Raw genomic sequence first — 6,060 nt, forward strand, 5'->3', positions numbered from 1 at the left:
TCCGGCCGGGGCGGCGTCCGCCCCGCTGGGGTCCCCGCGTCCCGAGGAGCGGGGCCAGAAACCCTGGGTGTGGTTTGCTTGAGAGTTTCCGAGTCCCGGGGCAGGACTGGTGGGTCCCGAGCCCCTACGGCAGACCTGGGCCCCCTGGTGGCTGAACCGCGTGGACGCACAGCTGACGCCCCTGGAAGGCGGTCTCGCTCGTCCTCTGGTTTATAAAGAGGTGCTTGGGAAGCCGTCCTCTCCTTCTTCCCCCACTGCCACCCACCCACCCCCTCGCGAGCGTGGGGAAGAGGCCTGCCGGGTACTGCTCCTTTCCTGTCTTCGGGTCCGACCACGGTCCCGGGAGGAAGTAAGGACTGCTAGGATCTCCCAAGATTCCGCCGACCCCCACCTCGCCGCCCTGTCTCTGCTGACCCGGCCCTGGAGCCCTGAGGCCCCTGCTTTGCCGCCCCCTCAGTCCTCAGTCTACCCCTCCGACCTTCCCACACCCCACCCTCTGCCTGGTGCCCCTTCTCCCTCCCTCCTTATCACCCGCCTTTGGTCCCTCTCCCCAAACATCCTGCTTCCCGCAAATACTGGATCTAATTGTGGGTGGCATCCTGCCTGCATCTGGAGTAGTGAGCAGAAGTCTCTTCGGACTGTTCACATTTGGGGCCCAATAATTGTGAGGACTGTCCTGTCGCGAACTGGCGACGCAGAGCACTGTCCCGCAGTGCCTCAAACCTGAAAGAGCAGCGGGGTGGAGATGGGGCAGAGAGAAAGGAAGGCCGCCAAGACAAGAGTCTGATCAAGGCGACGTTTATCGCAGGCAGGCATCAGCCTTTTAAAGGAAAAGGCCGAACTATTATGGGCTAGGATTACCATAGTAACCTCAACACCCGCTCCGCGGGAAGGAGGGTTCACACGGGCAAGAGAAAGCAGGCTCAAGAAAAACAAATTAACAACACTTGCAACTAATAATCATGATTCCCAAATAGGTGGAGGAACTTAACAAAATGGAGTTACAACACCTGACTCCTACAGATAACGTCAGATCTTTAACAGGAAGCACCTGACTCCTACAGATCTTTGGCTGTCCGAGTTTCTCCCGTGCAGGGTCAAAACAAGTTTAACACGTGCAGTCCTTAAAAAGGAACAAATGTTGTCTTTCAAAAAGCCAGTGGGCCATGGCTGGCTTCCCACACTGTCCTGAGCATTCCAGGTTGTTTATTAGCCTCCCTGGCCTCTACCTATCCGATGTCAAAGGCTTACACACACACACACACACACACACACACACACACCCACACACCTCCAGACATAGCTGCCCCTAGAGACACCATTAGCACCACTGTCTCTTTGTCCTGTTGGAACTAAAGAGAAAAAGGAGAAACAAAAGCAATAGGTAAGTCTGAACTCAGAGGTCCCTTCAGCAGCTCAGAAACTTGGTCTCCAGGAAGCAGGCCAGCCTGGGCATCTTGGCCATGGCCACCACAGTCTTCCCCACTTTCCTTTCACAATGATGCCTTCTGGCAGCCTCTGCCCACCTTCCTCCGTGCCTCTCTTGTCCTCTGAGCCCCACACTGTTCTTGGGCGTCCTTTGCCCTTTGTCCCCACTCCTCTTCCTCCTCAGGCTCAGCTTGACAGGCACCTCCCCCATAGGCTCTCCTTGACTCCCAGCGTGGCCTGGGCACCTACCTGGCTGCATTTCTCTTCTTGCCCTTGTTGCTGTGGCTGGCTGCTATATCCCACCTTGACGTGTCCTTACTGAAGGAAGAAAGGACAGAGGGAGGAAAGGTGGAAGGAGAATGATGTGGAAAGTTTGATCCCAGGGCCTAGGCTAATGACACAAACAACCCACTGTGGCATGCGTGCCGTAGGTTCGCCACCACTGGTCCAGGCTAATGACTACGGTTTCAAGAATCATCCTCCAGGAGTCACCCTGGATCATGCTTGGCCTTTGTCTAGCACCCTAAAGGCCAAGAGGCCTGGCCTAGATTAGACTCTCTGCAGGCAGGGCTTGGTCAGGGCCCACTGGCTTCTGATGGCTTTGCTTCTCTGCTTTCTACGCAGACACACCCTCTGATGCTGTGTCCTCTGTTCCCGGAGCCATGCCACGCCAGCCTGGGCCACATTCTCTGAAAGCATCTCTTCCTCATTACCGGAATTGGACCCCAGCTTCCTAAGCCTCAGTTGTACCCAGGTACTTTGTGCCAGCGGAAGGGGAACTGTGTGGGTAGGTACACATGGCAGTTGATGTTGGGGCCATGCTTGAGATGGGAAGAGCTGACCTTGACCTTGGCCCTGACGCTGCTCAGCAGGAGCTGCGTTGTGCTCAGGTCATTTTCTGCACGGTCCTGCCCTACCCCAGAAACCCACTGTAATGTACTGTAATAGAGACAGGGGAGAGGGATCCCTTGGCCTCACCAGCTGTATCTCCCACCGCAGTATAAAGGGGAAAGCTGACAGCCATCCGTGTTACACACACTTTTGACAAAAAGATTGAGTGTGTGCAATGATTTCAGGTCATCCCAGCCTCAACGTGGCCTCCCCCTGCACATTCAGAATCCTGGTTGCAGCTTGATGAAGAAGCTCTACGATTTTAGTCAATATTGGTCAATAGCTACCTTTATGGCTATAATCCCCTGTCCCCCAGCCCTATGGGGGGCAGCTATGGGGATGGTGGCTGTCATTCCAGCTTGGTAGCAGCTTTATTCACAATAGCCAAAATATATAAATAACTCAGATGTCCATCAGTGAACACTTGGGTAAACAAAACGGTCCATCCGTGCAGTCAAATATCATTCAGCCATGAAAGGTGGATGAACAGATGAAGCTTGAACCTGTCATGGCCTGGATGAACCTTAAAAACTGTATGCTAAATGAAAAGGCCGCCTGGTGTATGAGTCCATATACAGTACATGAAATGTTCAGAATAAAGAAATCCACAGAGAAATCTCATAGATGCAAATTCATAGAGCAGACTGTTGCCTGAAAACGAGGGTCTGGGAGGAATGAAACTGATGGCTAATGACTGTGGAGGTTTTTTCAGGTAGGAAAATTCTGGGATCACATAGCAATGATGTTTGTCCGGTCTCGTGAATACAGTCATCCCCTCGGCATCCTGGTGAATAGCGAAATTGGCAGCTGCTCAAATCCCCTCTATGCATGAAATTTGCATATAGCCTGTCTTACTCTTCTGGTTGCTGAGGCAAAATACCAGACACTCAAAGTGAAAGGAGGAAACGTGTGTTTGGCTCACAGTTTGAAGAGGTTTCAGTCCATTGCTGGCTCCAAGGCAGGGTGGCATGGCAGAGGGGCATCGCAGAGGAGAAGCAGTTTATGGTGGGCAAAAGTCAGACAGAGCAAGCAACTAGCAACAAGCCGTGTCTGCAGCACTTTTTTACTCATACCTTCAGTTGGTTGAATGCACTGATTCACATCTATGGATAAGGAGGGACGGACGTACAATAAAAAACTTTAATTGTGCCCTTGAAAATGGGTGAATTTTGTGGTATATCACTTGTATCTCAGCAAAACTATTTTACTTACTTTTTTTAAAGCAAAGGTTCAGAGTTGCAATATTTGCATCCAGAAAGTCCATACTAGGTGGGGCCAGCTGAACGTGACAATAAATAAAGCAGCTGAGCTTCAAAGGTACTCCACGAACACTGAGAAGCTGGCTCTGCCAGCGATCCTTGGTGGGTGACCCTCTGCAATGCCAGCTACTGACCCGTTTTGGAAGAAAAATAGCCCCAGGGTCAGAAGATCCGGTGGGAGTCAGGAGTCAGGTCCTTCTGGAGGGAGACTGGGTGGAGGTGAGCCCTGGTGGTGGGAGGAGGGACTACTGTCCTCCAGTTCCCAAGAGAGAGGCTGACGGGAGAACCCGGCGTGGGCACACAGCGGGAGCCTGGCTGCTGACATCTCCATCCCCACCCAGGTTGAGCCAGGCGGCAGAACAACCAGGGCTCCCAAGGAGGAGGCAGCCAGGGGACAGCAATTGGATGGCAAAGGGGCCGCCATGCTGCCGCCCAGCCACCTCAGGACCCCTACAGGCCGCCTGAGGGACAGATAAACACGATTGCTTCTGACGAGCTCTGTCAGGCTTCGCCACGAGCCTCTTCCCTACATTTCCTGAAGTATTAGTCCGTCTGCTTGAGTTGTAGCTCCCTGCTCTCCACATTCTGGTTTGTGATTTCGCTGCTTGCTCTGCCCCCACTCATACTGACACAGGTACTCTGTCTGCGCGCAGAGAATGCATCCATGTTAGTTTAATTGGGGCTCGTCTTCCTGTTATCTGCCTGTGCCAAACTGAGGCTCATGTTTGCTTCCCCTGCCCGTCATCAACCCTCATCAGCGCATTATCCCGTTATCCAGTCCGTGCCAGTGATCGTACACCCTACTCGAGTTCTATTTAGCTATGTCATTCCATTCTTTTATTTCAGAGCTAATAAAATATGATTGCACTCCGTTGGATTAAGATTGCCGCGGATCCCAGAGCACGGCACTCTATTTACGTGGATGCCATCGTGCTTTGCCACTTCACACAGTTACTTTCAGTATGTGTATGAGAAAACGGGTCTACATCCCCTCTAGATTCTCTTCTCGTAAAATCAGGGTGTACTCCGACTGCTGATCACGTTTACAACTTTCCCAGGCAAGAGATGCAACCAGTGTCTTATTTTCTACAGAGGAAACCGAGGATCAGAGAGAAGACACAACTTGCCCCAGTGCTCAGAGCAAGATGTAAAGCCAGGGTCACTGTCCTCAGCTTTTTGCCTTTTTAAAGCATCAGGTATGTGCTAGACTCACAAAACCCACTCCTCTCTCAAGGTTGACCAGCTTCTTCCTGTGGCCTGTAGGCTGGGGAGGCAGGAATGTGGGCGCCCAGCGCAGGCACGGCCAAAAGGAACCGAGGCTCTGAGCTGGAGGAGGCCTCAGACTCGAGGCCGGAGAAACAAGTGCACCTCTGTGGTTGATGAAGGGGATTCTGTGTGTGCAGAGGAAGCAGGCTTGGGGTACAAGAGGTCTTTATGGGATGTAGCAGGCTTGCGACGGGGGGAGATTGTGGTAACGTGATGACATTGCCCTCGGTGCTGACCCCAGTTATGTCCTGGCCACAGCTCCACGAAAGAGCACGTGAGCTGCAGAGGGAAGTCACTGGTTCAGACTGTGTTTGGAACTTCTTCCGTGGGGAAAGGAGAAGACTAGCACCCACGCCCAGGGCTTGTTGCCAAGATTTGGTAGGCACTGAACTTGTTCCACCCAGGATCTGACTTTCACTCGGCACCCAATACACCAGAGCTGTGATCTCACTGCCTAGTCGGGGACCAGAAAGACTGTAAAGAAGCCTCGGGAGACCCGGTCTCCCAGCAGGCTGGGAGGGAACCCTGGGGAAATCCGGCTGCTGCCTTGGAGAGGATGAGACCGGGTTTGAGAAGAGCAGATGACAGGTAGCGCTGCCCTATGTTGAAGGGGATGTCTACGCCTGCATCAGTCCCGGTGCCCATGATGTGGCTGTGCCCTCCGGAGCCTTCCTGCAGGGTGGCTGGTGACCCGTTGGAGGTGGAGAGGAGGCAAGAGGTGGTAGGTTCCCGGGACCTGAATGTCCTGGGCAGAACGTCAGCCGCAGAGCCCCTCCCGTTTGGACACACACGCACTCACACACACTTGGTGGGACACCTGAGGATGTGCCACACAGGCTCCTCTGGGTTCCACTAGGAACCAGGACACTCGACCCTGAACCAGCAGCCCACATCTTCTCTGCTCCAGCCCGTTCAAGTGCTTGTGTGTATCTGGGTAAGCCAGGGGGTACCCTGGGGTCCTCCCCCAGGGACTTGCCGCTCCGTGAGGTCCCCTCGGCGTCTCTCCAAGCTTTTGGGGTGGAGGGACACTGGCGGTAGCTGCTGGGGGGCGGTCAACAGGAGTTTCCCAGGAGGGGTGGCCAGGACAAGGACTTGTTACATCATATACTTCTGTCTACTTTGAGCTTTTTATCTCAAAAGGCATTTGTGACTTTTGTGATAGTAAAAGAATTGTTTTACACGCTCTACATTAAAAAAAAAAAAAAAAAAAAAACAA

The 6,060-nt window shown here is 53.1% G+C and overlaps 1 long non-coding RNA gene across 1 annotated transcript; it reads left to right on the plus strand.

Moving 5' to 3' along the window:
- Positions 1-6: 6 nt before the first annotated feature.
- LOC104859831 lies at positions 7-5,950 on the plus strand. Its single transcript, XR_779494.2, has 4 exons — positions 7-349; positions 2,053-2,182; positions 4,671-4,774; positions 5,103-5,950. It is a non-coding gene; the product is annotated as an uncharacterized LOC104859831 (long non-coding RNA).
- The last annotated feature ends 110 nt before the right edge of the window (positions 5,951-6,060 follow it).

This window comes from Fukomys damarensis, unplaced genomic scaffold, assembly GCF_012274545.1.
Source record: "Fukomys damarensis isolate Sample0158 unplaced genomic scaffold, DMR_v1.0_HiC HiC_scaffold_34, whole genome shotgun sequence".
In the NCBI taxonomy this organism is placed as follows: Eukaryota; Metazoa; Chordata; class Mammalia; order Rodentia; family Bathyergidae; genus Fukomys; species Fukomys damarensis.